This window comes from Schistocerca nitens, chromosome 6, assembly GCF_023898315.1.
Source record: "Schistocerca nitens isolate TAMUIC-IGC-003100 chromosome 6, iqSchNite1.1, whole genome shotgun sequence".
Classification (NCBI taxonomy): domain Eukaryota; kingdom Metazoa; phylum Arthropoda; class Insecta; order Orthoptera; family Acrididae; genus Schistocerca; species Schistocerca nitens.
Genome location: NC_064619.1, coordinates 696,548,274 through 696,574,418, shown reverse-complemented (window position 1 = coordinate 696,574,418; position 26,145 = coordinate 696,548,274).

The following is a 26,145-nucleotide window of genomic DNA, read 5'->3' as shown; positions in this document are numbered from 1 at the left end:
AGATCTATGTACCCAAATTGCGTGAAAATGTAATCACAAGTCAGTTCTAGTACAATATATTTGTCCAATGAATACCCGTTTATCATCCGCATTTCTACTTGGTGAAGCAATTTTAACGGCCAGTAGTGTATAAGATCATTTATGTATACAGAGAGCAAGAGTGGTAACACGCTTCCCTAGGGCCCTCTGATGCCCACCTGCCGGTCAAGACTACGCACTGGATTCTATTACTTAAGAATTCTTCGAGCCAGTCACACATCTGTAAATAATTCGTATCTGTATTTTGTAACTATGAGTTATTAAACTGATGGTTTGGTAGTATTGACACGTGTGAGCACCTGCCTCTCCTAACGACAAACAAATAGCTACTTGGATAGTGTAATTGGCTTGAGATAAAAATATTGAGTGACCTTTTTTTGCTTCAAAGAAGAGCATGCACAGCTCTGTGAGCAAATACATCAGCTTGAACAGTCAAGTGGCATCGATTTTCTCGGGCTTCTTTATGAAGCCGCCCTAACTCGTACATCTGGTCTAAAGCCTACACGCCACTTGCCACAGTGTCCCAGCGACGTGTCGTCTTGTGATGGTCAGAGCTTGCCTATGGGGGCATCTACGCAACGCTGGAGAGAACGCTCGCGTCTTACATGTAACAGTGGATCTCTGACCAGCTTGAAGATAAAATATTACCTAGTTTTAAATGTAAATAAAAATTCATGTTTAGAAAATTATTACAAGAGAGCTTACCTGCCTGCTGTCGGTATCTCTGCATGAAATCGAACGGCGTTTGAAGGACTGTGCGCTGCCTCCAGAGTTGCATTTCTCGACAAAGTCGTTGATCTTCGCTAGATGACAGAGTGTATGTCCATCTACATTCAGTTCGGAGACGGGATTGTTTTAGTGTGGAGTCGGCAACATTGAAAACGGGCGCTGAATGAACAGAAGAATGTGTCCTTCTTTTAGTTTGCCGATAAATTCACACGAATACCTGGGGAAGAACCAGATGTGACACGTGACACTCTCTGCTGGAAGGTATCAGGCTTGATGGAAATACGTAGCACCACATCTTCGTTAGTGGTCACGAGATTACTATTAAGGCCCAGTAGTGTAGGAGTGAGGTACTGTAACCACATATATGAGTGGTAATTTTTTTTTGTGTGGTTCAGTTGGTACAGATATTTTCATAGACGATTATTCTCTGCCCCTTAAGTGAGCTGTGGTGAATGAATATTTCGTTTGGAAAGTTGTTTGCCCTACGGAGAGGCCACTAAATACTGTAGACTATGGAGCATGTTTGGTGTACACGGGGGAGGAAATCTGCTGCCCATCAGTCATCAGCGAGTAATGCTACGTGCCTCTTTTTCAGGTATGAGACTAACTGCCAATGAAGATCTAGAATCGCCAAACAGACGCTTTTACGTTATTGTGTAGCGGCTAATGGCAATTATTTCTCCTGCTTTCTGTTTCGTTGGTGAAAACATTTTCGAGTTTGTTACGTGTTTTCATCGTATATCTTTCGTGTTTATAATTACACATTTTGGTCATTTTATGTTAAATGTAATGCGATAAAGTTTCACGTTGTTCCGATATTCTCTTATGACGAAACACAGTGTAACGGGTAAGCTACTAAAATATGTCGTGATACTGTGGATCGGCTAGGTTACTAGAACGTGTCGACGTTCTTACGATCAACGTAGGAGGTTCGTGGACAGTGGAAGTGGGATCTATACACGTGAACTGATATCCATACCGCGATTAGCTGTTGTTTAGTTATACGTATTACATTAGAAGTGTGTAATGAATACAAATTTCTAATTTAAATAAAGAAATGTCTGTAAAACAAGTTAGTCTGAAACATTAATGTTAACGTTATTTGTTAACGGGATGGAATGGTATAAATCTGCTTTGTGTAGCCAAACCATTGAATTATAATTTTTTTTAATTAGTGTATTGACATTTAAAATGTGATAGAGCGATGTGAGCTATTACAGTTACCTAGTTAATAAAAACATGACAGTAAGAATGTACTTAAGAAGTTATTGTAAAATAAAGGAAGATAATAGCTTGAAAATTATTTTTTTTGCAAAATTATAGTAGAATTGTAGTGAAAATAAGTTTCCAAATTCTTCGAATGTGTTATTTACATTTCCTTTACAGATAATTTTCGTAATGTATCGTGTTTAATAGTGTTACTATGCGAATAATAATTTACCATAACAGCTGTTGTTTGCTATAGGAAAAGGAATTACCAGTTTCAATGAACAGCACAAAAGACAGAGGAGCTGACTTTTTTAAAATTATCAAACATTTATTTATTTTTTCTAGGTGTATGGTCAAACGTTAATGTACAAGAGGCAATTCGATTCGAAGTGTCACATCGTTTAATCTATAATAAATACATACATACATATGTTACACTTCCGTGACGTGTCCAATCATAGCCAATTTTGTGGAGATCAGAGACAATGAATAACTCATTGAATATTTGTGACAGTTGGCACCCCTAGTTTATTTTTATCACCACCGATGTCACATATAACGGCATTTAAATGTAGACAACAGTATTCCATAGGTATTACCTTTTACATAGCAGTACATTTTGTGGACGACATAGATGACACTATCATGGTACAAAATGGTAGTTCCCGACGTGGAAATGTTGTAATACTGCAACACAACTACTGCATGTAAATTATAGTAAATATCAGTCCAGTTTCAATACTTTTGAACTGAGATTTATCCTTTGGTGTACGTACTGAAAATAAGACTACTTTATTTATGTAAACCGAGTACCGTAGAGCCTGCACCTTGTACTCAAAACATTGTTTGGTGATGGCAAGCTGCGAGACACTGAAATGAACCCGGGCCGGTTTGACAGTTTCTTTGGCGTCTGTGTACTATGAGTATTTCACAGATTTAGGAATACAATTTTTGCAAAGTTTCTTCTTACCATGTAATAATTTAAGCCGTGCTGAGGCTTTCACAGAGATATCAACAGCGTACATTCGTATGGATAGCTACCAGTATGGCTGGGAGCTCTGAAAACCACTCGGCAAGCAGATTGTTATCTTACATAAAATTCATTTGTGGCACCCGTGCTTTGAACACGGGAAAGCTTAAAGCTTGTGTATATATCTGTATATAAAATATAATTTTGTACATTATTCTCTCACGATCACATTTCAGCAGTTTTGCAACCACGCCCGCCCGCAACCTCTTGTTTCACACTTGTACTTGGTATACGCCTGCCGCTTCTTCAGGCCACAACAAAGCAAATGTCCCGCAGCACTTTGTCGCAGTGTTCCGAAACGGAAGAAACCTGAGGAATCGAGGAAGGAAGAAGACGCAGGATGAATACTGCTCGGCGTTCATGAGGTAGATGTGTGTCCAGGCCACCGGTGTCCGCAACGCCCGAGCGGACTGCACTCTGTGTCTTTTGTGACCTGTCAACATTAAAGTTACAGGTTAATGAAAGATTTCGTGGGAAAATATTAAAAAGAAAACTATTTCCTGAAATCCAACAAAAAAATTATTTATTTGATGGCTTTAGGCTTCTTAAGCCGCAAGGCGACAATGGAAGGTCGCAACCACAGATAAATGAAGTGCGACTTACAAAGATATTATTGATATACTTCCAGAGATATATAAAATGATGACACAGAGGTTTATAAAGGAAAGTATTGGTTCCAGAAATTACTGTAACCAGTCGCCTTTTGTGTTGCTTCAGTTTATATCTACTATGAGCTGTTTCGAACAGCCAAGCGACTCATCAGACGGTAAACACTTTTAATGACCGTTCGGAGCATTGTGGGGGTGTGTGTAGTTGCGTGAAAGTAGAAAAAAAGAAACAAGCAAGCACTGAATGTAGCCGTAAGGTCGACTTAAAGGCATTACTTACAGTTATTAGCAACCATGAGTTTATTCCTGGTGCACACATTACTCTGGAGAACATAATTTACGTTTTCCAGTTTCGTTAAGTCTGTAGCATTGCACAAGCTTTACCAAGGCAGCAACCTCTATGTCCTTCACAGAATTCATTACATGTCTGTACTACCTGATGATGAGCCTAGGTGATTCGAAACCGGTTATGGTAAATAAAAGCTGAAGATCATAAAAGATGACTAGTTGCAACTGTTTCTGGAAACCGTTATTTCACAGTCGCAGCGTTCGACACCCATAATGGATTGAAGTCTTAAAGAAAGTATTACTCTTTTATGCCATGCGAGAATCTTTACATCTAACAAAATGGTAATTTTTTTACGTTATGTGGAAATCGTTATATTTAAAGAAAGACGATAAAGTTGAATATGCTATTGCAACCTGACATCTGCATAGCTAACACTTCATTTAACATGGGAAAAAAGTCCTCGTGCATTTCATTTTCGTAAGAGTAGCGCACAAAAACAACAAGCTGGGGAAGATTCCCGATACCAATAGCGTCAAGTTGCAGGGCGAATTTTGGGCTTCCATGAAGACGGGGAAGCAACTTATTTTTCATGTCAGCGGTTACTGCATCACTACCACGAGCCACAGTATCGAGTGGTACCGACTTCATACTCTCGCCAAACCTTTCCCCATGCATGATTTCGCACATTTTGACGGAAGACGTAATTTCTCAGTAATAATGTCTGGTGGTTAGGATTTTGCAATTTAAGCAGGTCACCTCTAGGGATGCTCTTAGGGCTGTCCTAGGAACTAACACCTGTTTTATTTATTTTTTTTATTTTTTGAGCAATCTGACAATTCGTTTCTCGGTCTGGATGTTTTGTCTGCAGGTGTCTCTTTAGTCTTATAGACTCCAAGCTTTCGTTGGCAAAATCTCGAAACAAAGAACAAAGGGTGGTCGTTCCTTATTATTCGAAGGAATGCAGGCAAGGTCTGATGTCATATAATCAACTCGATATTTACGCACTTCCGTTTTGCGTTTAGAGAAAGATGCGAAAGAGGCATGTACTTTGATCTTTGATTAATTAATTTTTTCCCTTCTTAGAACTGCATACTGTCGAAGGAGAAGAGACACTCAGCGAATCATTCCATGTTGTTATCACTGTTGATGAGTCAGTTACCCACCGGAATGGAGGAACTTGTACCACTTTATTTTAAATCGGGTTAACTACTTCCACTGAAAATGCGCTGGAATTCAACTTTTGACTAACTCACTACCTTCGATCTGACTCTGGAAGCCTGGATGTAATCGAGTAGACAGTCAGGATGGATGTGATTAACAATATATTTCAGTAGTCAGCGTTACAAGGAAGTGGAGGTCGCCCTGTCAAGCGGCTTATTGTCATTAGTGGTTGTTCAGTGTGTGGAAAGTAGATAACCCAGCCGGTGATCGGAGGCAGAAGCTATGTGGTAAAATGTTATTCGCGACTTCCTCAGCATACAGAATGGGAGGGGGCGGGGAGTGAGGACGGCTGGGATAGTGCAATATTTTTTTCTTTTTTTTTCCTACTGCTGACCAATGTCTGTAGGCCAAAGTGCAGAAGTGGTGTAATTTTACCGATTTATCTTTTTCGTAGAATATTATCAGTCACGTCAGGGCTGTGACTATTACTGAAAATGATTTGTTTGATAGTCAGATTGAAAGGCATCCTCGGAATAGATAACATATGCTACATATGATGATGTTATGGTGGAAACCGTTCTGATTTGTGCTTAAATTTTCGACAGGCTGGGGAATACTTAATATTGTGTCGTGACCTGCCACTCTCTCTCCAGAGAATCACTGAGTGACGTGGCTCTGTGGTTAAGAGTTGTTGAGTTCAAACGCTTGTTCGGCCATTCTGACAACTTCGATGGTTTCAGTACATTATGGGGGGTGCATTCTAAAAACAGATTCACGGCTGATTCCTTTCTTCATGTTTGTTCAAATGAATTAGTGAGCCGTTTCTGGTTAACATCATATTGAAGAGAAGTTTACCTACGAGATTGTAAATGACGAGTGGATAAAGAAAATTTGGGGTTTAACGCCCTGTAGCCGACGAGGTCATCAGAGATGTAGCACAAGCTCTGATTGGAAAAGAGTTGCGAAAGAAATCGGCTGTGTTCTTTGAGAACATTTAACATTGCAGCGCATCAGCAGTCGTGGACAATTTAATGATTATAAGGAATCCGCCTCGATTGCAAATTGAAACCGGATGTTCTTTTAAAAGAAACCATCGCGGCATTTCCCTTATGAGGCTTCGGGAAATCAGGGAAACCACAAAGTGGACAGACGGGCGGGGATTTGGACCATTGCCCTCCTGAATGCCGGTGTGTGTGAATTACTTCGTCATGTTAAAAGAATATAGGGCTCCTTGGGCAAGCGGAAGCTCAACCATGAATGATATTCACGGTGGCGCACGAAAAACTGGCCCCGAGTACAGACTGCACACCAATTACGCTAGCGTTCTCGCTTCCCACGCCCGGGTTCCCGGGTTCGATTCCCGGCGGGGTCAGGGATTTTCTCTGCCTCGTGATGGCTGGGTGTTGTGTGCTGTCCTTAGGTTAGTTAGGTTTAAGTAGTTCTAAGTTCTAGGGGACTGATGACCATAGATGTTAAGTCCCATAGTGCTCAGAGCCATTTTGAACCAATTACGCACGAACTGTTGCCCGCTTCGAGTAGATATAATAACAAACAAATAAACATGTAGTAATTGGATAATAAAGATATAACAAAGAAACTGATGCAAAGATCTCTATTTACTGAATCTATTCTGTCAGATTAGGTACTGAAAATGACCTCCTTGTTCTTCAATACGCTCTTGCCTAAGCTTGCCGCATCGATTCTCAAAATTTTATTAAGAATATAGTACTTCAAGTCTTCTTACGTTCTAGGCGCTACAGTCCGGAACCGCGCAACCGCTACGGTCGCAGGTTCGAATCCTGCCTCGGGCATGGATGTGTGTGATGTCCTTAGGTTAGTTAAGTTTAAGTAGTTGCAAGTTCTAGGGGACTGATGACCTCAGATGTTAAGTCCCATAGTGCTCACAGCCAAAAAAAAAAAAAAAAAAAAAAAAAAAAAAAAAAAAAAAAAAAAAAAAAAAATGGTTCAAATGGCTCTGAGCACTATGAGACTCAACTGCTGTGGTCATCAGTCCCCTAGAACTTAGAACTACTTAAACCTAACTAACCTAAGGACATCACACACACCCATGCCCGAGGCAGGATTCGAACCTGCGACAGTAGCAGCAGCGCGGCTCCGGACTGGAGCGCCTAGAACCACACGGCCACCGCGGCCGGCTCAGAGCCATTTGAACCATTTTTTTCTTCTTACGTTATTTCATTATGTGCGCACACTTTTCGCTTTAGATTGCCTCACAGATAAAAGTCACAAGTGATTAGGTCCGAAGAACTCGGCGGCCACAATCCTTTGCTGACAGTCCTTTCTTACTGTGAATACTTGATTAATTCGTGAAACGGACTCGCGAGAAGTGTGATAGGTCGCCCCGTGCTGTTGAAAGACAGCATGCGTACGCTCAGAGGGTGAACTGTCCGTAAAATCCCTCAAGATTCGTATACACGCACCAGGGTTTACGGCTTTTCTCAGAAAATATGAGACCCACAATGTGACTTGCTGACACGGCACACTACACTCCGATTTTTTCACCCTCAGCGGATCCAATATTCCACTCTCAATTGTCTGACGGTCCCACGTACAGTAATTCAGACGTTTTGCCTTATTATCCTGCATCATTTCTTGGATATATGTCTTTTTGTAGGACTTCATCTCTATATGTTGTAAAACATGTTCACAGGACCTACATAAAACGTTCACTTTTTGCTACAATTTACGGGTCGACTTCCTTGGGCTCTGGATCATTCGTGCTCGAATATCGGCGATCGCAGCAAGTATACGAACGGACAAGTCTCGATTCTTTTATTACGTTTACATGGAATGAATTGGGTCTCCTGGATGTTCGGCTACTCCGTCCGAACAGGCCTCGAAAGGCCCAGCGGTACCTACCGACCGCCGTGTCATCCTCAGCCGACAAGCGTCTCTGGATACTGATATTGAGGGACATGTGGTCAGCACACCACCTCCCCACTCCAAACTGGACCGTCACCCATCCAAATTTTAGCCAAGCCCGACAGCGCTCAATGTCGCTGATCTGATGGGAACTGGTGTTACCACTGCGGCAAGGCCGTCGGCTCAAAGCGATAAGTGTGTTGAAATTCATGATGAAAACCTTCAGCCGTCTTTTATTTTGCACAGTGCTCTCCTAGGAGAGTGACCAGCATTTTGTCTGGTGAACGTCTTTCTGCCTTGTACGGGGAGGAGTTCCGTGTGCGCGGTGTGCTCAGGCGAGGGCTGCGAAAGGCGGAAACTGGAGGAGTCGTTCCCGGCGTCCTTGAGGCTCGGGCCACGCCTCTCCAGAAGTCTCGCCGGCGCCACGCTGGTCGTGAGTTACAGCCACTCCAGCCGTCCCGCCGGGTCCACAAAAGAGCCGCCGTAGACCTCAGACACAATACAAGGCGCTGCGGGCGACAAAGAGACTGGCCGGCACCCCGCGTACCGCCATGTATCAGCTCTGCTGCTAGAGAAGTGAAACGGAAACACTTGTCAAACTTTGTAGTACAGTACGTTACACTTTGCTAAATGTTGGTGTGAACATTAAAGCACCATCTCTGTTGGGTTGTTAATCTTTCCTGCTAGGTAGAAAGTTTCAATTAAACTGGCGGTTCAGTGTAATAACTTGATACCCAAGTGTATAACATGTAACACTATTATCGATATTACCTATAATTATCTTATCTAACTCTTTGTTTGTCAGGGAGCAGAAACAACTAGGGTCACACGCAACCATATCAAAACTGTAAAACACGAAGACAAAGGGGGGAGTTGAAAACGACTACACGTCAATCCCAATCGATGGAACAGAAGATAGCTAAAAACAGGGACGTGGAGATGGTCTATAAAATACGCCCTGGAGAAACGGAGGTCCAGAAAATTAAATGGCCTTCGCCATACTGCTACGACGGATAAGAAGTGAAACGCTGTTGGTAGCTCGCACGTCGTTCGCTAAGAACTGCCGATAACTCGAACGGCAAACAGAATCAGGAACGTAAACCGGTTAAAAAAGGACATTCCGTCAGGAAATGGCGGGCAGTTAAAAGTTGGGCACAATGTGCACGAAGTGGTGGGAGAGCACCACCTAACCCTTCGCCTTTATGACGGCTTCAGCTCTCCCGCGTACACTTTCAAAGACGCTTCTGAATGTCTGTGGAGGAATGGCACCCCATTCTTCCTCAAGAGCCGGAATCAGAGAGGGTAGGGGCGTCCGAGGCTGGGGTCTGGAGCGAAGTCATCCTAATGGTGTTCCACGGTGTTCAAGCCAGTCGTTTTCAAGAATATTATTGTCCACAAATTATTTTTTTACAACCACTTTCCGGAATGCTCGATTATCGCTGTCCGTCAGTACGTAAGATCTTCAGGGTCTTGGTTTTGCTCCGGTGGTTCCTTCTAGTTTCCACTCCACATTCACATCACCAACAGCCGGCTCTTCAGGTTTAAAGGAGTTGAAATGTCCCTGAAACTTCCTGGCAGATTAAAACTGTGTGCCGGACCAAGACTCGAACTCGGGACCTTTGCCTTTCGCGGTCAAGTGCTCTACCGACTGAGCTACTCAAGCACGACTCCTGACCCGTCCTCTCGCCCGCGCGCGCTTCGCGCTTGTGTGTGTGTGTGTGTGTGTGTGTGTGTGTGTGTGTGTGTGTGAAATCTTATGCGACTTAACTGCTAAGGTCATCAGTCCCTAAGCTTACACACTACTTAACCTAAATTATCCTAAGGACAAACACATACACCCATGCCCAAGGGAGGACTCGAACCTCCGCCGGGATCAGACCCGTCCTCAGAGCTTCAGTTCTGCCAGTACGTCGTCTCCTACCTTCCAAACTTTTAATCTGCCAGGAAGTTGCATATCAGCGCACACTCCGCTGCAGAGTGAAAATCTCATTCTGAAATGTCCCTGATGGATTTGTTACTCAGGTAACATCGAAAGATGAGTAACTGGGGCCCTCGTGATAGACTCGTTCTGCTGCTACTGCTTCTCTACTGACAAAGACTGCTGTTATACTGGCGAGGGCGTCTCTGGTGACGTCTAGCGGTCAGTTCCGCATTACATGGAGGTGTCCAGATACATTTCATTACATAGGGTATCTGACATACTTGGGATTGCTCTGTATGTTCGGAAATACCCCGCAAGGTGCGTTTCACACGTCAGAAGCTCGCCACGTAGCCACAGAGCATAAAGGTAAGTAGAGGGGGCTTTACTGTGGCGTAGGACCGGAGGGCGTACGCTCCGACCCCCAGCCTTTGGATACCTTACTGTGCAGCAGCAGTCTCACTGCTGTTTCCTCTGTGTCTGCTTGTTTACTCACTGCCTCATCTCACCTTTTTATCGGGTCTGCTTTACATTTCTTAGTTTTCATTTTAGTTAGTTAGTTTTCAAGTTAGTTACATAAATGAGCGAATGAATTGAACAACAAACGTAACGTTATGAACAAAATAATGTAGGTAACATTCCTTCCGGAGACCAGGTAGCACAGACTGAAGAAAATCTGGATTAATGCGAGTAAGATTCGCGCGGTGAAGGTTCAGCAGAAACATAATTATGTGTACAGATAGTTCATCCATCTGGGCATTCGAGAATGTTATCCACATCGATACTGGAAAGATATCAAAATATGTGACATAAATTGCTGTGTCGTTTGCCTACATTGACGTAGAAGCTTAAAATTTTCGGACCTGAGGGGACCGTAGACTTCAGTACGTTTCAACTTGATACGTCTAGCCGATCCTGAGAAAAAGGAGTGCTATAGGAGAGACATACTGACGGCCAACAAAATGATCGTATTAGGTTTCTATTTTTTACCGGCTGAGGTAAAAACGTACCGTCAGCGTCATGAGCTGTTTATTGCCAGTGTCTTTTCATTTCATTTTCAGCTTCGATTTCTATCGGCAGCATTCGAAGAAGAGAAATACGAAGCAGCTCCACACTGCACACAGCAGGCGGCAGTAGCTGCACGTCTGGCGCCTAAGTGGCTAACTCGTCGCGGACAATCTCCAATACGTCGCACGTATTTTCTCGACAACGGAAATGATATGACTCTGCTTCCAAAGTTAAAAACAACTTCGGTACGATTGCTATATTTCATACGCTGTAACGTGTGGCATAAAACGCACCAAACGCAAACTGGCCAGCGACTAGATTTCAAAATACTTGAACAATGATAGTAAAACCAGCGGCTCTCTTTGAATCTACGTCATTTATTCTTCGTAACACATGCTACCATCTTCAGGGCATAAGCGTAACCTGCCATCCACAACCGTGCAGTGATTAGAATCGTATACAGCTGGACAAAATTACCTGAATTCCGTACCTTCTGTGGCAATAACAACACCAGCGTGGAAGGAACGTAATGCAGTTAATGTTGCCCCGCTGCATACGATTCTGTTCATTGCACATGAGAACGTTTATGCATGGCAACTTACGCCTGCGCCATGAAGATGACGCCATTTGGTATCGATCCTGATCGCATGTGTTAAAAAGAATAAATCAGGCAGATTCAAATACAGCCGCTGGTTTCGTTATCATTACTCAAGTATTTCGTAACCTCCTCCCTTGATGCATTACCAAACACATTTCAAAACATCATACTTTACATCGAAGTATCACAGTGACTGTGGGCAATAAAGAAAAGAAAACAAGTTCATTTTGAAGCTGCGATGTGTCGCTACAAGATGTGGAAAAATGATTTTTTTACCGTATACTTTCCTCAAAATCGAATGATAAAAACTACATAGATAAAAACTACATAGCGGAGAGCACGCGCGAAGCTTATAGAGAGAGAGAGAGAGAGAGAGAGAGAGATGGAGGGAGGGAGGGAGACATATGTGGCAATGTGGCATACAGCAAACCAGTGCTTAACAGTATTGATTAAAAACAGTCTTGGTTGCAATTTTAGTTTTTTTACTTTTCAACGACGCGTTTCGCCTTATTTAGGCATCTTCAGGTTATCTTTTCTAGATGGACGCGAGAGGCACCAAAAACTGCATAACGCGTTCCCGTTCACAGGAGCGAGTAACAGTAAGATGGGTGCTAAGGGAGTAAGCATAAAGATAACCTGAAGATGCGTAGCCGGCCGGAGTGGCCGAGCGGTTCTAGGCGCTACAGTCTCGAACCGCGCGACGGCTACGGTCGCAGGTTCGAATCCTGCGTCGGGCATGGATGTGTGTGATGTCTTTAGGTTAGTTAGGTTTAAGTAGTTCTAAGTTCTAGGGGACTGATGACCTGAGCAGTTAAGTCCCATAGTGCTCAGAGCCATTTGAACCATTTTTTTTTTAAGATGCGTAAATAAGCCGAAACGCGTCGTTGAAAAATAAAAAAAAACTAAAATTGCAAGCAAGACTGTTTTTAACCAATTCTATATATATTTATATTTTACGCTTTGAGTTGCGTGGTGCGACTAGCACCTGTGTGGTTGTGGGTACGGTAAGGGAGGGGGAGCTTGACACATCTCGTGCGCCCGAAGGTCTATGCTCTGCGCACGTAGCACCTGGATCTTTGGGCTCGCGACCCTAGGACATCGGTAGAGGGATGGGAGTGTGTGTGTCAGTGGGTACCCGTGTCAGGTGGCGAGGGGCAGCAGCCTCCAGCACAGCAGGGCCACGAGCCAGGCGGCGGCGGGCAGCGGGGCGGCGCCGGGGGCGGCGGCGCCGGGGGCGGCGGCGGTGGGCGGCAGCGGCTCGGCCAGCTCCCGCGGGGGCGGCTCCGCGCTCGCGGGGAAGCACAGCCGGTTCATGTTGACGCGCACGCGTTCGCAGTCGTAGGCCTCGCTACCGTCGCACCGGCAGTCCGACAGCTTGGCCGCCTTCTCCTACAACGGCGCAAAAAAATTGCAAGTTTGTGGTTAGTTCCTATGGGACCAAACTGCTGAGGTCATCGGCCCCTAAGCTTACGCACTACTTAATCTAACTTAAACTGACTTACGCTAAGAACAACACACACACACCCATGCCCGAGGGAGGACTCGAACCTCCGACGGGGGGAGCCGTGCGAACCGTGGCAAGGCACCCCTAGACCTCGCGGCTACCCCACGCGGCAACAGCACAGCACTGCTCGCCGTTCGCTCGTTCAGTCGTACATCACGATCCCTAAACCCCAATATGTGGAACAGTGCGATCCCTGAAATTTGCTACCTCCGAAGAATTTAATTATGAACGGGTAGCTTTAGTCCCGGATATGGTACACGTGATGAAACTTATCGTTCCTCTTGTCCCCTGTACTGATCTAATTATCAAGGATACAGGCTCTGTTTTGCGGTATTAGAGTGATGTCTCCTGGGGGGCGGAGAAATATTAATTTCTTATGTTGTGTGCTCTAATTACAGGAACAGACAAAATTTAGGTTATGTGAAACAGATTGTAGTGGATACTAGCAACACCTCAACCGTCTCGAGTCTTCAAAGATCCGATCTCCCATATATAAAACAGATTCAGTAGACTAGTTACATTACAAATTAGCTGATGTGTTAGATACTTGACGTTGAGCATGTAAAACATTTATGGTTGACGTCGCAAAGTTTTAATTATGTTAGCTTTATTAGTTTCGGGAATATTGACCCGCAGACTAACAAGAAAGTCAAAACTTTATTTCACACATCTCAATGTTTATGACTTCATACGTCCTGAAGTATGTATCACAAAACGATATAACCCTGCAAGTACGTACAGTGGTTTATGTACAGCCTGTAAAATATTTTATGAATAGAGTCAGTAATAAACATGCAATAATATAAAACGTCAAACGTCATGCCTAATGCTGAACTTTTAATATATGAAGAGCGATATTTTTTCCGTTTCATAATTTTGTGGTGGATGTCACCGGCAGAAAGTTTTGAAAAGCTTTGAAATCATCTGTAAAGTTCGTTAGAAGTCGCTAAGTGCTCTCAGTCTGAAATAGTGGAAAAATGTAGTATGTGTAATCTGTGTACCGTGAGTTACACTGCCTGGAGATATACAGGGAATAATAGGTATAAGTGCAGATTGTGGTGTCACCGCCAGACACCACACTTGCTAGGTGGTAGCTTAAATCGGCCGCGGTCCATTAGTACATGTCGGACCCGCGTGTCGCCACTGTCAGGATCGCAGATCGAGCGCCACCACAAGGCAGGTCTCGAGAGACGTACGAGCACTCGCCCCAGTTGTACGACGACTTTGCTAGCGACTACACTGACGAAGCCTTTCTCTCATTTGCCGAGAGACAGTTAGAATAGCCTTCAGCTAAGTCCATGGCTACGACCTAGCAAGGCGCCATTAGTTACTTCATGAATCTAAAGAGTCTCACTTGTATCATCAAGAATGCTGTATACCAAAGGACGATATAAAAGTTAAGTGTTCTAGTAGCTACGTTCTTTTCTTTATCACATTCATCACGTATCCTGTTCCAGACTTCGCGCCAGTCGGCGTGTGTGTACGTGTGCCCTTTCGGCTACCCGTCTCTGTGGACTGGCTGCCTTGTCAGTCCACTACACAGACATTTTTATTTGTGACCGTAGCGGCCGCGCGGTTCCAGACTGTAGCGCCTAGAACCGCTCTGCCACCCCGGCCGGCCATCAGGTAGTAAATTATATGATGTGTCTGTTGGAAGGCTATTTCACACAGAGAAAAAAAAAACAACCAATACACTCATGTGCGTACATGTTTCTATCGTTAATACTTATCGTGTTAAAGCTTAAAGATAAAATTATCCTCTTATTGAGTAGATCGTGACAGAATTATATATATATATATATATATATATATATATATATATATATATATATATATATATATATATATATAATTTGGTCAAATAATACATGAAATATAAAATACTGAAAATATAATTTTTGTGGCTCCTGGAAGCTTCTAGACAGCCAATCTGCAGCTGGATCTTGTGATTGTTTCCGCCGTTTACTAATATAGATAGGGAGTGTTGGAGATGTAAAGGTGAGAGCAGGTGGACAGATACAGGGTACTGGAGATGTATAGATGGAAACAGGTAGATAGATAGGGAGTACTTGACATGTAGAGGTGAAAGGAGGTGCATGGATAGAGGGTACAGGACATGTAGAGGTGGAAGCAGATGTATAGATAGGGGTTACTGGAGATGTAGAGGTTATGTAAATTGAAGATGGAGGTGCGTGGGAAGGAAAAGAAAGGGAAGAAACCATTAATGTCAGCTGTATCAGGACTTTACGTGGGGTCAGCAGCAATGACAGAAAATGTGTGACGAAACAGGATTCGTAAGTGGAATCTCCTCCTTACTAGGCAATGGCGTAGGCCACAGCGCCACCTGGACACAGTGTTTATCGCAATTGCGAAGACCCCATTGCTGACGCACATTCCCACCTAGTGATACCTGTCCACAGTCCCCACTGATGTTCTCCTTACTCGCTACTTAGAGATTCCCACAGAAGGGCGAACATAGTTGTGCATCTGCACTGAAGGTGGTGCATTCATTGGCCATACGGCAAGTCAATTATGTGAATGTGTGTAGTTGGTCTTGCAGATATTTGTCTGGTTGGCGCAGTGGTTAATGCAGCTGCCTACTACGCAGGAGAGCCAAGGTTCAAATGCCGGTCTGCCACACATTTTCACTCATCGCCACTGGTTACATATGAAGTCCCAAAGCAGCTGACATGGTTCCTTCCCCTTGCTTTCCTTTCTCTCACCCGGACAACAGCTGTGGATTCCACATGGTGTGTGTTCTTATGAACATGTGTGGAAGAACACTTCTCACATTCGTATAGATGCTGAAGTGGAAGTAGGTGTACAGAGGGGGGGGGGGGGGGTACTGAAGATGCAGAGGTGGAAGCATGTGGAAAGATAGGGAGTATCGGAGATGTAGACATGGAAGCACGTGTATCCTTAGGAGGTATTAGAGATGGAAAGAGGTGGACAGGTAGGAGGTATTGGAGATGTAGAGATGCAAGTAGGTGGATGGATAGTGGGTAGTGGACTTTTGCAAGCAGGTGGATAGATAGGGGTACCAGAGATATAGAGATGGAAGCAGGTGGATAGATAAGAAGCTGTAGAGATTGAGACAGAGTGATAGGTAGGCTATCCTGGAGGTGCAGAGCTGCAAGCAGTTGGATAGATAGATGCTGTTAAGGTGTAGAGATGGAAGCAGGAAGCTAGGGGGTACTGAAGAGATGGAAGCCGGTGGAAGAGTAAGATGGGGCAGGTACGAGCGTCGCTGACTCACCTGCCGGCGCAGGATGGAGATGGAGTTGTTGCAGCGGTGCGAGCAGCGGCGGCCGGCGAACATGGCGCGGCAGTTGCGGTGGTAGAAGTCGAGCGCCGTGTAGCACAGCTGGTCGGCGTCGCAGACGGCCTGCGCGGCGCGGCAGCTGAGCCGCGAGGTGCGCGTCATGTTCTCCACCCAGGGCCGGCACACCTCCACGCGGCGCTTCGTCTCCGAGCACTCGTCGTCGCTGCACCGGCACTGCCCACACACACAACACAACACAACCGTTCATTCTGCCGTCCCAGAACGGGCCACAGGGGTTAAGGCGTCGTCCGTCTAGGCTCACGGATGGCAGCAGTACACCGATATGCCGCAAACACCGGTTTGTGTAGTTATCTTAAAAGGGTTATTGTGTAATTCAATAGCTTCGAATGAAACAACAAGTTTTAAACCTGCATCATTGGATGGATTAATGTGGATTAGAATGACGTTTATGTGTAGTGTTACAACTTCCCTGTCTACTGTAAGAGGAAAACACAACTTCAGCAAAAAAAAAAAAAAAAATTAAATTAAATGGCTCGGAGCACTATGGGACTTAACTTCCGAGGTCATCAGTCCCCTAGAACTTACAACTACTTAAATCTATCCAACCTAAGAACATCACACACATCCATGCCCGAGGCAGGATTCGAACCTGCGACCGTAGCGGTCGCGCGGCTCCAGACTGTAGCGCCTAGAACCGCTCGGCCACTCCGGCCGGCCTACTTCTGCACATCATTCAGAATATTGTGGAGGCCCAATAATCACAGGCTCTATAATGGAAATGGGCTGGCCATTTCGCACGAAGAAATGACAAAAGATCAACAGCGGCAGTAATAGAGTGGAGTCCCAGAGAAAGTCAAAGACCACAAGGCAGGCAGGCCACATGACTATTGGGATAAAGAACTAAAAAAAAAGTCGCAGGTTTATACTGGCACAGGACAGCAGAGGTCAGAGTGAAATGGAAAAAAGCGAATTTCATTCTGTTTTTTAGCTTAAGAATAAATAGGCATAGGATGAATTAGCTGAATCGTAAATAAACAAATAAAGACATTCAAAATCTGACAGGCAGAAAGTCGATGTGTGGGTCGATCCGCTGGGTTTTGTGAGGTAGACAAGTCAATCGGTCATTAAGAAGCTATCCTGGAAACATGAAAATAACTAACAGCTGCTTAGGCAGCTGTACCTGTACACGCCATCCAAGCTCTGTTTGACTCAATGCCCAGGCGTATCAAGGCCGTTATTACGGCCAGAGGTGGTTGTTCTGGGTACCGATTTCTCAGGATCTATGCACCCAAATTGCGTGAAAATGTAATCACATGTCGGTTCTAGTATAATATATTTGTCCAATGAATACCCGTTTATCACCTCCATTTCTTCTTGGTGTAGCAATTTTAATGGCCAGTAGTGTAAATAAACTCGCATGAAATATTTACTCGCTCTCAGCCAGAGACGGTTGCTGGCTCTCGTAAGACATGCAGTGTCACGTGCTGTGACGTACGGGCCACGGCCTGTCTTTTCGTGGGCCTCGGGGGCTTGATTCATTACGCCACACTACCATCGGTAGTAGTACCCCTTACTAAATTTTGCAGTGGAGTTCTTAGCAACTTGAGCAAGTTCAAACCAGCTCTGAAGAGCACGATTCAATTTAACTGCCTCGCGAAGAGTACAGCTACAGCGCCATCTCAATAAGCTTCTACCATACCTAGTGCATGATTAAAGTGTAAAGCTGACTTCTGCATTCGTACGGAACACACTAATTACCTTTGTAACGGATTCCGGATTCTGAGTAGCTATTGTTGGTTTCTACAGGAAACAGTAAGTATTCAGGCAACTGGCAATTACCTCTTAATATTATGTACAAAGATATCAAGTAAGTGGCAAGAGAGTCGTGTAATTTCTTAAAGTATTAGCTGTCCTACCTGGCTCGAAAGTAGCAGATGACATCTCTTTCTACAAAGGAATATCTACATTTCGCTGCCGGTAGACACACCTGAAGTAATTAGCACGATTACATCGTCGCTGCACACGAGAGGAAACGACAGCCATTGCTAGCCCACAGTACCCATCCCTTTTCGTTAAACGCTGCTGAGCAGCTGCCTCTAATGATATTAACTCTCCTGCGACGACCGTAAGCGAAACGGTTTCCGGTTACCAACAAGCTTCGTCTCGTCCTCATGAGACGATCCTCCGCTCGTAGAAACCAGTCCTGAGCGGTCTTCTCATAACCTTTGCTTAATTAGCTGTCGTCATTTGCGCACAAAATAAACCGCCGCTGATGGGAGTTTAATTTAACAGTCGTGTTCTCATCGAATACTAACTTCAGCCTAACATTTGTTAGGCGGCTGCGAGATGCAGGCAGAGGTGAACACATCCTCCAGCGTACAAGACGTGTTGGCCGCCTCCACAGCCGTGCTGCGGGCGCGTATACCACTGCCACATAGGGGACTGAATTTCGATTCCTGGTACAAGCGACGGTGTTGCAGGTAGTGTGAGGACTGGTATGGGGGGCACCCAGCCTCTTGCGAACAACTGGGGTCCTACCTAGGGAGGCAGGAGCAGCTCCTGTGTCGCAAGGCTGCGTTAACGACCGGAAAAGTTATGTGCTGAATATAAACCTATCCAGTGCTCTGGCGCAACTATATCTAATGCAGAAGAGGAGGCGGTGCACGGCCAGCATGCCAAGGTCCTACGTGGACTGTATCGCCAACAGAATTGGCCTCGTGAGGCGAGTTGTTACAATGTGCATGCCACACCCCGGCTGCTTAGCTGTTCAAACAAACAGAAAACTATCAAACGGCCGTGAACAAGCATCAGCTGTATAACGGAATAACGACATCGAAAATTTGTGCCGGACCGGGACTCGAACCCCGATTTCCCACTTATGGCAAGCGGTCACCTTAACATTAGGCTAACTGAGCACAGCTTAGTGCTACACCTAAACTCCATACGTCGTCAACCGAGTGTCTACAGCCTCGTTTCTACATCCATTATGTATTCTCCCGTACAGGGCGGACATGCATACATGTCCGAAGGAACAGTGCTTCGTACTTCTGAACAACTCAGGCACTGCAATATCGCATGTATCCTCCGACACCGGGGAAGGGTCTTTCAATTGAAATTTCCCTGTCCGGCACAACTTTTCATTTTCGTCTTTCGATTATACAGCTGACGGCTGTCCGTGTTCACAACTGCGAATATATTTCATAACGGCTGCAGTCGCCGCATGCATGTCGGAACGAAAATTGCGTCGTACTTCTAAACAACACACGCACTGCAATATCGTAAACAGCAAATTTCTAGAAACGAGACATACTCAACCACCAAGTACGCGATCAATACTGCACACGCTCTGGTCGCAGGTTCGAATCCTGCCTCGGGCATGGATGTGTGTGATGTCCTTAGGTTAGTTAGGTTTAAGTAGTTCTAAGTTCTGGCGGACTTATGACCTCAGCAGTTGAGTCCCATAGTGCTCAGAGCCATTTGAACCAATACTGAACAATGATAAATAGACTGAATTTATCATGTTGAGAAATCAGAAGGAGCGATCTGTTTTACTCGATAAAAACTTTCTAAAGCTAAGATCGCAAGACAGTTTCTTTGTTGATAGACAGCTGGTTTCGACAGACTTGGCTGCCATCTTTAAGTCTTATAAGGTACCTTATACGCCGTCTGAGATAGTTCTTCTGATTAGAACACGTCCAGTTAAAGTAAACAGATGAACTACTGTGCATTTTATTGTGTACTGAGTTTTTTGTGATGTGACAACCATCTGCTAAACGTTGTATACGAGGATTGGAACTTAAATAGTAGCAACTGTTTATTCACAACCGATACAAAAGAGTTACATGTTTGCACCCGTTGCTGTCGTTCAAAGTAGTCACTAGCGTTGTGTAGAACTCGTTGCCAACGGTGTGGAAGGCGTAGTATACCGTTAGCAGAGCCTGTTCTGTTCATGGTGCGAATGGAGCCGTCTTAAGTTGTGATTCTTGTGTACAACTGTGATGGTGTTATCCTAACGCATTATGTTCCTCCACGGCAGATCATCAATGCACAGTAATACTGTTCGTTTTTGGAGCATCACCTGCGACCAGCTTTGCGAAAGAAGCGGCGCCACTTTCTGCGCAACGGGCCAATCATTTTGCACTACAATGCGCGGGCGCATACAGCGCAAGCTGTGGCTGCTCTGTTCGGTCGATGGGACTGGGAAGTACTGTACCATCCACCACACGCCCCGGACTTAAGTCCTTGTGACTGATTTGATTCTGCCGGCCGTCGTGGCCGAGCGGTTCTAGGCGCTGCAGTCTGGAACCACGCGATCGCTACGGTCGCAGGTTCGAATCCTGCCTCGGGCATGGATGTGTGATGTCCCTAGGTTAGTTAGGTTTAAGTAGTTCTCAGTTCTAGGGGACTGATGACCTCAGATGTTACGTCCCATAGTGCTCAGAGCCATCTGAACCATTTGATTTGATTCCGAAGATGAAGGAACCACTTCGTGACATTCGGTTCAGAACTGTTCCAGAGATTAGACAGATTGGACCGTTATTGCAGTAATAGGCGTAATGATTTCTTTTTTGGTGCACTCTCATTTCGAAAAAAATTTGGTTGGTTTATTTCAAATGGCAAGAGAATAAGATAGGGAGCTCTATTCGAGAAACTACATGTTTACTAATCTCTTTTTTTTATTTCAGACAGTGGGTTAAAATAGTACTTGCAGTTCTGTGGGCTTTGTTTAGTGCCAAACGGAATGGCTGAGAAGCGTTCGTTAGTTGTAGCGCAACTGTTGAAGAATATAATTTCTTGTACTTATCAGTCTTTAAATCACCTCATACGTGCTTCTAGGCATGTGCTTCACCAACGAATACTGTGACGTTTATAAGCAAGAAGGGAAGAGATTGCAAAGATTAAAATACATTCACTAGTCGTCTACTTTCGTCGCAAATAATTCATGATCACACTTCGCCGGTATCTTTCGTTGCGACTTGCTCGAGTCACCTCCCTCATGATCGCCGGTACCGGAGTTTCTAGCCAGCGCACTTCCCGAGAAGCCGCCAAGTTCTCTAGGAACGCGCGATCCTGATGCACGTGCTGACCAGCTCTACATGCAGTCGTGACTGTGAGGAGCAGATGCTCGGAACTGCGCTGCAAGCAGTAGCCGTCTCCGGCGCTTTTACCAGAGCGGTGGTTTAAGACCAGTCGGCGTACGGCGGGGACGCCGTCATTTCTCTGGCAGGGACAAGCAACAGGCACCGTCCAGACGGGACATGCGTAGTGCGCAGGCGCAAGCCCCGAGCGGTCGCGCGTATCACCGGGAGCAGGCGGTCGGCAGCCGACAGCCGCCTCACCGTAAATCAGGGCGTGCTGGCCACAGCGGCCGCTCACCACAACACAATCAGCCGCTGTTCTTCACCACATACAGCGCTACACAGCCAGCCTCTGGCACAACACGCGTCTGCACGAGGACACACAACACACCGCGTATCGTTTTAGGTGGTCGGGCAGACGTACGCGGGTTGTTATTATTAAGCTGACGGTGCTGCGAGTGCTGTAGCGCGGGCGGTATACATCGCAGGCTGCTGAAACATCGTACGTACTTCAATTAATCGGTGTCCTAGTGGAGCACGCAGAAAAAAAAATAGTTCCAGTTTCTGCCATAAAGTAAAAATATGGCGCTATAAGCTGTCGAAATGCGGTGCTGGGGCAGCGAGTCGGGAAGAACTATGAAACACATGATAGAACCTAACGGTGGTTTTGCCACGTTTATCACGATATGCTCACAATATAAAATATGTTCAATATGAAACTTCCTGGCAGATTAAAACTGTGTGCTGTGCCGGACCGAGACTCGAATTCGAGACCTTTGTCTTTCGCGGGCAAGTGCTCTGCCAACTGAGCTACCCAAGCACGACTCACGACCCGTCCTCACAGCTTTAAAAAAATGGTTCAAATGGCTCTGAGCACTATAGGACTTAACATCTGAGGTCATCAGTCCCCTAGAACTTAGAACTACTTAAACCTAACTAACCTAAGGACCACATCCATGCCCGAGGCAGGATTCGAACCTGCGGCCGTAGCGATCGCGCGGTTCCAGACTGTAGCGCCTAGAACCGCTCGGCCACTCCGGCCGGCCTCACAGCTTTAATTCCACCACTACCTCGTGTCCTGTCTTTCAAACTTCATTCTGGAAACATCCCCCAGGCTGTGGGTAAGTCACGTCTTCGCAATATCCTTTCTTCCACGAGTGCAAGTTCTGCAAGATCTCCAGGAGAGCTTCTGTTAAGTTTTGAGCGTAGGAGATGAGGTACTGGAGGAATTAAAGCTATGAGAACGGGTCGTGAGTCGCGCTTGGGTAGCTCAGTTGGTAGAGCACTTGCCCACGAAAGGCAAATGACCCGAATTCGAGTGTCGGCCTGTCACACGGTATTAATCTGCCAGGAAGTTTCATATCAGCGCACACTCCGCTGCAAAGTGAAAATTTCATTCTGAATGTTCAAAGTGGTCCCAAGACTCAGTAATACGCTGCATCCGTATCACAGCACGGTCGACAGTTCCACGCAGGTTATTTCTTTGTACAGTATCCTTCGGATCAGGAAGAAACCAGATATACACTCCTGGAAATTGAAATAAGAACACTGTGAATTCATTGTCCCAGGAAGGGGAAACTTTATTGACACATTCCTGGGGTCAGATACATCACATGATCACACTGACAGAACCACAGGCACATAGACACAGGCAACAGAGCATGCACAATGTCGGCACTAGTACAGTGTATATCCACCTTTCGCAGCAATGCAGGCTGCTATTCTCCCATGGAGACGATCGTACAGATGCTGGATGTAGTCCTGTGGAACGGCTTGCCATGCCATTTCCACCTGGCGCCTCAGTTGGACCAGCGTTCGTGCTGGACGTGCAGACCGCGTGAGACGACGCTTCATCCAGTCCCAAACATGCTCAATGGGGGACAGATCCGGAGATCTTGCTGGCCAGGGTAGTTGACTTACACCTTCTAGAGCACGTTGGGTGGCACGGGATACATGCGGACGTGCATTGTCCTGTTGGAACAGCAAGTTCCCTTGCCGTTCTAGGAATGGTAGAACGATGGGTTCGATGACGGTTTGGATGTACCGTGCACTATTCAGTGTCCCCTCGACGATCACCAGTGGTGTACGGCCAGTGTAGGAGATCGCTCCCCACACCATGATGCCGTGTGTTGGCCCTGTGTGCCTCGGTCGTATGCAGTCCTGATTGTGGCGCTCACCTGCACGGCGCCAAACACGCATACGACCATCATTGGCACCAAGGCAGAAGCGACTCTCATCGCTGAAGACGACACGTCTCCATTCGTCCCTCCATTCACGCCTGTCGTGACACCACTGGAGGCGGGCTGCACGATGTTGGGGCGTGAGCGGAAGACGGCCTAACGGTGTGCGGGACTGTAGCCCAGCTTCATGGAGGCGGTTGCGAATGGTCCTCGCCGATACCCCAGGAGCAACAGTGTCCCTAATTTGCTGGGAAGTGGCGGTGCAGTCCCTTAACGCACTGCGTAGGATCCTACGGTCTTGGCGTGCATCTGTGCGTCGCTGCGGTCCGGTCCCAGGTCGACGGGCACGTGCACCTTCCGCCGACCACTGGCGACAACATCGATGTACTGTGGAGACCTCACGCCCCACGTGTTGAGCAATTCGGCGGTACGTCCACCAGGCCTCCCGCATGCCCACTATACGCCCTCGCTCAAAGTCCGTCAACTGCACATACGGTTCACGTCCACGCTGTCGCGGCATGCTACCAGTGTTAAAGACTGCGATGGAGCTCCGTATGCCACGGCAAACTGGCTGACACTGACGGCGGCGGTGCACAAATGCTGCGCAGCTAGCGCCATTCGACGGCCAACACCGCGGTTCCTGGTGTGTCCGCTGTGCCGTGAGTGTGATCATTGCTTGTACAGCCCTCTCGCAGTGTCCGGAGCAAGTATGGTGGGTCTGACACACCGGTGTCAATGTGTTCTTTTTTCCATTTCCAGGAGTGTATTTCCGACAGAGATATTCCCACAACCAGAAGTCACATGGATTGAGGTCGGGGTATCTTTAAGGTTGCGCACCTTGCAACAGCCTAGAGCTGAAAGCTTCTCGAAGCAAATATTGTAACTGGCAAGTGACATGTGGTGTCGCCCAACCTTGCACGAAAATATTGGCGTGGAGACAATTGCGTTCTTACAAAGCTGGAATCACGTGTTGGACAGGGAGATCCTCACGTCCTGCAACATGGCACTGTACACCACGCCCGTGAGATGCCGTCTCCTCGAAGAAAAAGAGAGCGAGAATGATAAAGCTTGAGAAACCACATCGCACTGTAAAATAACCTCGGTGCAGTGGATGTTACTGCACAACATGTGGCAGAGTAGAACCCCATATGCGGCAGTTCTGTGCATTCACGGCATCGTGCCGAGTAAAATGTGCCAAAGAATATTCCCTGGCCATATATCACCCGTTTCAATGCGTGCCAAAAAACAAAGGGCAAAACCACGGCTTTGTAGCCTATCTTCGTTTGGTGCACATGAATCTTCTAGGGATGCCAGAGTGAAACGCGGGGCAAAATCTTCTGAACTGTTGCCCAGGGGAGAGATAACTCCCGCGACACAGCTCGAGCACTGGGTGCGGAATTGGACCCATTTGGTGCACAGTTGGCTATAGCGACAGCAACTTCATCAAGTTTCATGGGATTGGGCCACAAATTCCTTGATCGTATTCTTCAGCTCATTTATTGATATGTGGCCTGTTTGCAGCTGTTTCTGGCGGCGATATTGCCACAATGCGGCGCTGCCTCCACCGCCGTTCTGATAAAACAACTTTACCGGCAGTACACGGTCTTTCTTGTCAACAGCCACTGCTTTGTGTTGGGAAAATTAAACCTTCTTAACTCTTTGTATCGACAGCGTCAAAACAGCAAACAATTCGGATTATGGCTGCGTACACCGCCATATCTCAATCTGATAGGAGAAAGTGGTACCATTATTTTCCCGGTATACTCATTCCAATTAATGAACATACCAACGATGTTGCAGCTTTCTGCGATTTATACAGCCCGCCCTGTAGCACCCGGAACACAGTCAATTTAATAATAACCATCCCGTATATATACTGCTGGCCACTGAATCTGCTACGCCATAAAGGGTAGGAAAGAACGAAATCTTACTTATTGTGCATACACAGACCCGGAGGAAGAACAAATGATTAAATTTATACCTGATTTCGGGGTGCACAGAGAGAGAAATTTACTACACAGCTGCCTCCACTGGCGGCAATAGTAGCTCTACGCAGCTGGGCATCAAATAAAGCTGAGTTTGGTTGACAGATACGGGTACATCATTCCATACTACTTTATCTCTGTCCCAGAGTTTGTCCATCGTAGTGGCTTGCAAGTGGCGGTGGGGCACTCCCTCGGCAACCCCTGATCAGATGTTTTCAGTGTGAGAAACATCTGGAGAACATGCTGGCCAAGGGAACAGTAGAGCACCCTTCGTACTGAGGGAGGTCAGGACAGACCTGAAAGACAGCGAAGAGCCATTGGTCATAGTACACCCAAAAAGCATAGGCTGTTGCACAAGCTACGGACTGTGCAAATCAGTACTGATCGCTTTCTGTCCTCACTGCCATCCCGCACCATCATGGCGATGGGCACATGTAACGATGTCGAACGCAGTCTGGCAACATTCGCTCTCCTCGGAGTGTCCATGTAAACTCATCAGCCAGAACGTCATGCCCATCGACTTCTATCCATATAAATCCGCCCAGGTGATAGCAGCGTCACCAGGCATCGAAAGACTGCTGGTCAGGCACACGCATACTGCATGTACTATCAGTGAGGGTGCTGTCCGCGTGTAGAATGGGGA